Raw genomic sequence first — 9,192 nt, 5'->3', positions numbered from 1 at the left:
CTTTCCCTCTCAAATTCCAAGTTAGAATCATCTCATCATTATGATGATGATAATAAAGAAATAAAAAAAAATCCATCAAATAATGGGCATTATAGGCAACATGTTTACCAACAAAACTGGACCCAAGACTTCTTCAATATTTTGATATTAACCTTATTTAAACATCAACGACTTTCATCAAGTAAGAAAAAGATGGAGTCAAGGGCATTTGTTGAAGATTTTTCAAAAACACCACCAACATTTGTTGACACAATTATTTCTTTTTTGTCAAATTGAGATTTAAAAAAATGCAAGCAAAGATCTTGCATGGAAGTGTAGACTTTAGATTCAACACTTACCAAACAAAAAAAAAAAAAGCAAGATTGTTCTTGTTTCTAGACAAAAAAAAAAAAACAATCATAATTGGATTCTCAATTAGAAGTTCAAGCTAATTACCAAGAAGTTGCGCATGAAGTTTCGTTGAATAGAAAGGAAAACAAAAGACAAGAAAATATCTTGCATGAAGGTGTGGATTTGATTTAACATCTACAAAAAAAAAAAAAGAAGCAAAATTGCATTAAAATCTTTCTTGTTCATATTTCAAGAGAATAATAAATCTTCCAAAAATAACTCTTTTAGTCGGTGTATTGTCGGCATTCAAAATCTTTTAGCCGATTTAATTCCGGCATTTCAAAATCCTTTAGTTGATGTATTTCAACATTTCATATTCTTTGTAACTAATGTGTTTTTTTGATATATTTTCTTAACATCTCCAAGCTCGAAGTGTAATGTACACATTCTAGCTTTAGGAGGATGTTAGTTATCTTAGTTGGTTAACTAATTAAGTTGGTTACTTAGTTACACTAGCTAGTAAGATATTTACACTAATTAGTAGTTTATCTAATTGACTGTATAAATATTTTTAATCTTTGATGTAATTAATTCTCTTTATTATCAATATCATTCAATTTACTTTTATCTATTTCTTTTATTTTATCGATAATATTTAATTTATTTTTATCTATTTTTCTCTTACCAATTATTTAAACCAAGAATCATAATATCACCCTCCTCCTTTATTTGATTCACAAATGGAATCTCAACTGACCCAACAAAGTTAGATACTCGTTAAAGTACTAATCACCTTCGGATTAACATATACTCCAAGAAGTTCCGATAAAGTCTACTTTGAGGAATGCACGGTACAATTCTCATACGCTTTTTAAAGTCTACTTTGAAAAACATGCATTGTTCCTTCCTCCTTACTGCTTGATCTTTGATTTCATCATGTTTAATTTTCTCCTCTAAGGTGATTCCGACAACATCTTATCTTGTTCATATAATTGGTTAAAATTTTAATCAATTATGACAACAATTTAATTTATATTTTCTCTTCTTTTTTAATCAAATTTTGTAGTAAAAAATTTAAAGTTTTACCATGAAAGACATCCTGTTCATACCAATCATTCTAATCAAGTAAAATGTTCATACATATTTTTTTTTCCCGGAAAATAAATATTCATACATGTTGTATTTATTGTCAAAATTTTAAGTGAAACTTATTCAATAGTAATATTTTATTTTACACTTTCAAGTAAAATATTCATACATATATACTGATCTCGTTTATCTGTATAATTATTCAAAAAATTTATAAGAAATATTCAAGATACATTCTACTAAGAAAATACACAATTTTCTTTTAAATAATAGATATGCTACATTACATATTTTAACTAATTTATCAATAAAAAATATTTGACCGTGTTGACTTATAAAGTAAAAGGTAGAGATTAAAAATGGTGAAAAAAAAAGGTACAAGGACTAAATTTAAAAGATCCTAAGTTATAGATTACAAATATATGTAATCCTATATAGTTAGACATACAGGAAGGTATATATTATACTTTTTTTGAATTTTTATTTAGCAGACATTCAAGATAAATAATACTAATTAAATAGTAAAATATAATAAGCATATTATAACGTTCTTCAAAATTTTACCTAGAAGATACTCAAGAGATACAATATTCAGTACATATTTTTCTATTAAGTAATTGATTCGTGAAATATTATCTTTTAATTAATTGATCAATGATAAATATTAATCTCGCATATAATTCATACATAAACATATATGTATTATATATAATGTACTTCATTTTTTTTATGTAGAAGACAATCAAAAGACTCACTACTAATAAAATATATATTTATCTTTTAATTAATTTATTCGTAAAAAATATTTTTTCATTGATTTACCAATTACAAACATTTGTCCCGTGTATGATTTGAATAAAAATATATTTTTTAAAAGTTTGATTTTGTTCGGAGTTCGTGATAAAATATTGCAAGAACTAAACCAAATTACTTAATTTATAGTTAGTTTTAGTTTTCTTTTCCTTAATGGTCGAACCAAACCAAACATGTTACGCCCTTATGGATCATAATTAATGGAATGTAAAAAAAAATATCAGAAAGATTTTTTGTTTTTGTTTTCATTAGTACATTATAACTTTATTTAAATTTTTATATGAGATATTCAAGATACATACTATTAGTAAATATATATTTTTATTTTAACTAGTTAATTTGTGAAAGATCATATTTTAAATAATAAATTCCCAAAAAATATTTGTTTTACGTATTATTTATATAGTAAATGATAATAAATGTATTATAATTTTCTTCAAAACTTTAGAGCTTTGCCTCATTATAAAGATAAAGATGAAGTAAATAACTTTACTTCGGTTAGGTGTTGTTACTTTAGGGAACTCATCAAATGAGTAGCCGTCGTCTCTTTTAGAATATAGGTTTTCTCTTGTTCTTCGTCTATTAAAGAAGGCTGATTTAGGACTATTTTTTTAGTTTGCAATGACCACTCTAATTTATTTATTTTTCTCATTTATTTAAATATGTAATATCCACACAAATTTAGTTTTTCTTTCGTATTTTTATCTAATTTTCATTGTTTAGGTGTAACATTGTTTTGTTCATCATCTTGGTTGGCACTGTTTTATTTTCCTATCTTGTTACGTTGTTTATATAGTTCATATTCAAAGAATAATTTTGATCAATTATAAATTTTAGTCAATGACTATGACATCGTTAACATTTCAGATTTAGAGACCTGTTGTTAACATTGATTTTAGGTTTAGTAGGGAGTCTACTCAAACATCAACAAATAGAATATTTAAATGGATCTTTTAATGTGAATTTGAGTGCTTCCAAATTGTAACACTATGTCAATTCATGGATAAGAGTTTGATTTATCATCTCAACCAACTTTCGACATAATTCACCAATCGTAAACAACATTTGAAAATTGACATCTTTAACCACATCACACTCTTAATGTTGCAAGTCATATTCAAATTGAATATTTTCTTGAATAGAAAATTTGAAGGGTAAAATTTCTCATAAAAAAAAAGTGTTTAAGATCCATTATAAAATATCATATAAAGTTCATAAAAAAATAATTATAGAAAAAGAATAATATAATAGCATAATAGTTTTAAAAAAGTTATAAATGTTTTAGATCCAGCAAAATCAAATAAAGAATGAAAATATTTGAAAATTTGAGTTATGAATTTGATGAAATTTAATTTTATATTGAAGATAATTAATTTTATGGATTTTGTTTGAAAAATTTGATGAATTTTTTAAACTTTTGTAAAAAAATGATAACATTGTTGACATTTTAAAACATGAAATATCAAATTGTTACTTAAAATAAAATAAAGGATCAAATTGGAAAAAAAGAAGATAAAAGACTGAAAGATTACTTAAAATTAAGTTAAGGGATCGCACGAGCAGTTATGCCTAAATCACAATAGAGGATAGGATAATGACATTTAAGCTCAAAAATAAGTGAAAAAAACTTTTGAAGCAAGAATAAGGAATTTAAGTTGTGTTCATAGGTTTTTAGAATGATTCTCTTTTCTTGGCTTAATTTGCATTTTCAGATGTTTTACTATTGTATTGAAAATTCTTGTTTATCTTTTGAAATAATGTTGATATGTATAGCCATGGTGAGAAATAAATATGTTGTCTCTTGTGTTTCTAGATTTCCACGTAACCCTAGAAATGTTGTATGGATCCACAATAGCACTTTACTATTGGCAGCACAGACTAAGCAATTCGAAATTCGAAATTGAATTGTTGGTGCTAAAGTGAACATCATTCACTTAATCATCTTTAGTGTGTTGTTATTATTCCTTCTAATATGCTCTTCATATCACATGCAATATTATAGTAAACGAAGTTGAATTTGTGTACCAATTAACGTTGATTTTAAGTTTGATATATAAGAACATCAATAGATGAATGTTTAAGTGTAGATTTTTAGGTTTTGTTTTGTGAAATTTGAAGTATGTGTTGAAGCAAAAACATTTTTTATGTATGTGTTAGTGACAACAAACCTTATGAAATAAATGATTAAGTTTTATGAATAGTGGTCTACTAATGATTGCACTTGATTTTTGTTTAAGGAACATGAATTACATAAGTGAACAACCAAGAAGTCATTCACTTCATCAAAGTGTATAAGTATCCAATCAATAATAAAATAATCTCAAAAAGAATGTATTATATATCAATCATTCAAGAGAATGATTATTACATCTTCAAGATAACATCTTCATGAAGAAGATAGTCAAATACATTCATACAACAATTAATGATCACACTATGCTATAAATTAGAAGCAAGATCATTTAAAAGAAGCAAGATCAAATATGAGAAACGAAGAATGTTCTGGTTATTAAACAGAAAAATGAAGAACATTCACGAAGATCATTCTAGACAGCAATTTGAAAAACGAAGAATGTTCTGGTTTTTGACATCATTAATCCAAGAACATTCTGGTTTACGATGCATGGCAAATTGTAATAACTCATCAAGATTAATTCAAATTGTAATAACTCATCAAAATTAATTCAAATTGTAATAACTCATCAAAATTAATTCAAATTGTAATAACTCATCAAGATGCATGACAAATTGCAAGTAACTATCAGAATAATCATAATGGAACACGCAAGGAAACCTTGGACAGATTCATTCAACAAAATCACAATGACATAAGCAATGTATGAAGTTACAAGTTTTGATCCTCAAGAGTAATGAGTACTTAAAATCAAAGTACGATATGAATAAAAGAGAAAATACATCAGTGGTACACCTATAGAACAATTGGTATGCAAGCAGAATTCATATAAGAACAAAAACAATAGATCACTCAAAACAGAAAATGAAGAACGTTCTCTGTTTTCAACTTTAATCCAAGAACGTTCTTGTTTACAAAGAGCAAAATCTATTGTAATTTAAGATCGATCGAGGCTACAAAAGTATATCTATCTACACTACAAAACATCAATATTCATCAGAGAGGAAGTTAATAATCTACACAATATTTTTTTGGATAAATTCGATCAAAGAGGATCAACAAAGGCGAAGCAAAACATCATGTTTCTGAACAAGGACAACCATGACAACAAGGACACTACTATAAGCAAGGACAACCATGACAATAAGGACGCTGCTATAAGTAAGGACAACCATGAAAACAAGGACATTGCTGCTGCACCTTTTTGTAGAAAGCACATCATGTTTTTGAGAGAAAGGACTGACACGCAAGAGCTGTCAAAATCCAACATTCGTACAAAACATAAAACAAAGAATGTTCTTGTTTTACAAAAGAACATTTTGGTTTTAATTCTCTTTTAAAGACATAATAAAATTTGATAATTTTCCACAATATAAACTACATATTAAAGAGTATCAAGACTGCTCAAATCAATGGTGAAGCCGAGAATTCGAGCTGAATACCCAAATGAGAAAAACAACCTCAAGATTGATCTCCAAATTGATGAGTTGTGAGCAAGGACACAAGTACATTGTACTTACAATATTCTGCATAAACCTGACTCAAAATAGTGCCAACTAACATGTGACAACTAATTCACTCACTCATTCACGTAATCCATGAGACCCAAAAGCAAGAATGTTCTTTGTTTTATCAAGAACATTATGGATAACAAACAAATACATGTTTAATTTCTTTAAAATACATGTGACACTTGAGAGATTTGTCCAACGGATATATTCATTTTAAATTGAATATTCAAAACCTTTTAACATCTATAAATTGACGATCAATTGGAAGATGAAGACAATAGTTCAATTTACAAATCTACCAACACTTGTTCAAGTAACAAGTAAAAAAAAAACTCATCAAGGAAACTCCAACTCTCTTCACTATATCTTTGGATCATTATTTACTGAGTTTTTCTTTCATTTATCTCAAACAAGTGTTGAGAAGTTTCAAGATCCCAACCACTTTTATCATACACATCATTTGTAACTCAAGTTTATCTTTTATGTTAGATTGAATGTGTTTGTAAAAATCCTTTCAAGGTGATTGTAAAAATCCTTTTTAGGTTGAAAGGTGAAGATTGTAACAGATCAATGTTGATCTGGACTAGTGGTGTAAAAATTAAGAACGTTCTCTGTTTTGAACACTTAGTGAAAAATCTCACGGTTGTGAGGAATAGATGTAAACCGGATTGGGTGAACTAGGATATATCTCTGTGTGATATATCTTCCTTTATCTCTATTTATTTCTAGTCTTTTGATTATCAAAGTAAATAGATAAATTAAATCGTGTGTTTTTCACAAACCAAGAACATTATCTGTTTTCTATTTTCATAACTAAGATTAATCTTGAGTTAAATTCTTTAAGTTTTAACAGGAAATTTTAAAAAGGTGAAATCACAATTCAAACCCCTTTATTTTGATTTACATTGCTACTTTAGTCTGCAGTAGTGAGATTTGAGTCACAACCAATTTTTGATGTTTGTAAGTCAACTCCTAAGTTAGTAAGTTGATTTATCAAGTTAAAAATCACTTAGATTTTTTTTTTTTTTTGAATTGTTTCAAAGTGTGCTAATGCAATATGATCGTGCTATAAGGTTTATACATGCTAAAATAACATTCAACAAAGCTTATGCATGACAACATATTCTTTTTATTGAGTTCTTTCTTGTTCAAGTAAAATTTGCAAGATATTGAGAATGAGAATCAACGGAGCATACACACATCATCTAGACTAGACTAAGTTTGATATCACTCAAAATACTAAATCTAGTACACACTTGGAGACATTATAGTCACAATTATGACAAAAATTAATATTTACTAGGTTTTCCCAAATAGTTTATGTAGAAATTATAAATGAAAAACAAGGTAATAAGCAAGAAATTAAAGTGTTGGAAAATAAACAAAGAAAAAAAGATGTGAAAAAAAAACAAAAGTGTACGAATCATAAACAAAGAAAAAGAAAATTTCAAGAATGTAAAATGACATACTTTGAAATCACAGAATCGACAATCGTTTACAGTTAGATTTTGGTTTTTAAAATTAATCAAGTTGCCCTGTAAATAGAGCCTTCGATGCCTATTTATAGAAAATAATCATAACGGCTAATCGTGTTGAGATGACCATGTTGCCAACCTAGTAACTAATATTGTTTCGACGCGTCTTCAAATGTTTGTCAAATCAAACGCTTCAACGCATGCTTATAAGATATAGATTTTGGTGTTGTCGACTTGGCTTCTTTTGTTTCTTAGATTACATTAAGTCCAGAAGCCTTGATCTTCTCATTTCTCTTTTAATTTTTATCCTTCAACACTTATTAAATTTAGCACTTTACGAGACTCACGTAATCAGAAGATGTTTAAATTGGTATCATATGCATTGATCATATATTCTTAAAACCTCTGAGGATGAGACCTCTATGTCTTCATGCAATCTAACTTATGTCTAGTAATGATATCATCTACACTAGAGAAAACATTAGAGGAGAAATTATTTTCTAATAACTTTGTTATCATAAAAAATAATTATCAGTAAATATTTTTGGATCAACTTGCTTCCAACATTAAAAGAGGTAAGTTTGTAATAAAAAAAAGGGATATATTCATTATATTGACAAATATTTAACTTTTATTTTCAACAAACTTTTCTTATATTAATTCTTTAGCATATGTTTTTAGAGCATTCGTTAGCAATACCGTAAAACTATATATCTTTCCATCATTTATAGCAATTGAATCACTATTTCTCTCTCCATTGACTTACATGGATGCACTTGTCTAGCATCTAGTTTTTTAGTTTCCACTTTCTTTATGGCACACTCTCTTTCCCAAAATATAGAGAGAAAAAACTAGTTAGAGAAAATTGATGTATTTGGTCTAAAGTTTGTACCAAATACATCAATTTTCTTTGATTTATTATAGCTTATATTTTGAAATGGATGAAGTACTTAGTAGGCATTAAAAATCATGCTATGGAGCTCCTAATCCAAATGGCTATGGAGCTTTTTCTTTCAAAATTGTTGGGATATTGTTAGTCAAGATGTCTTCAACATGGTGATGCAATTTTTCAAAACAAGTTGGTTAATGAAAACATTGTGGTCCTAATTCCTAAAGTACTTAAAGCAGACATAACCGAGCAATATAGGCCAATTGCTCTTTCCAATTTTATATTCAAAGTCATCACCAAGTTTTTTGCTGAAAGACTTAGGACTATCATGTCAAACATTATCTCCACCAACCAGAAAGGCTTTATAAAGGGAAGAAAAATTGTTGATTGTATTTGCCTTACATCTGAAGTTATTAATATGTTGCTCAATAAAGTTTTTGGAGGTAATCTTGCCATTAGGATTGATATATGTAAAGCCTTTAATACCATTGATTAGAATTTCTTGCAAAAAGTTATGCATTCTTTTGGCTTTGATTATAAGTTTTATCATTGGATATACATTATTCTTCACTTTGCAAAACTTTCAATTTATGTGAATATAGTAAGACTGCAGGTTATTTTTGTGTGCAAAAGAGGAGTTGGACAGAGTGATCTTTTTCCCCCCTCTCTTTTTACCTCTTGTGGCTGGCCCAGGGGAACTTCGGGTTCTTTATGCCAATGATGTGATGATTTTATGTAGAGGAAATATTTCTAATTTGAAAGCTCTTAGAAAATCTCTTTTTCCATTATGGTGAAGTTGCTGGCAAAATTATCAACCAACTAAAATCCACTATTGATGATGCTTCTATCACTCCTCGAAGAAAAGTTAAAACTATTGATGTATTAGGTTTTAATTTTGAGGAGATTCCTTTTATTTATCTTGGCATTCATATTTTTTAAGGCAATCCTAAG

Source organism: Cicer arietinum, chromosome 5 (genome assembly GCF_000331145.2).
Source record: "Cicer arietinum cultivar CDC Frontier isolate Library 1 chromosome 5, Cicar.CDCFrontier_v2.0, whole genome shotgun sequence".
NCBI classification, from domain to species: Eukaryota; Viridiplantae; Streptophyta; class Magnoliopsida; order Fabales; family Fabaceae; genus Cicer; species Cicer arietinum.
The sequence above is the reverse complement of the archived record's forward strand: the minus strand, read 5'-3'. Positions refer to the sequence as shown.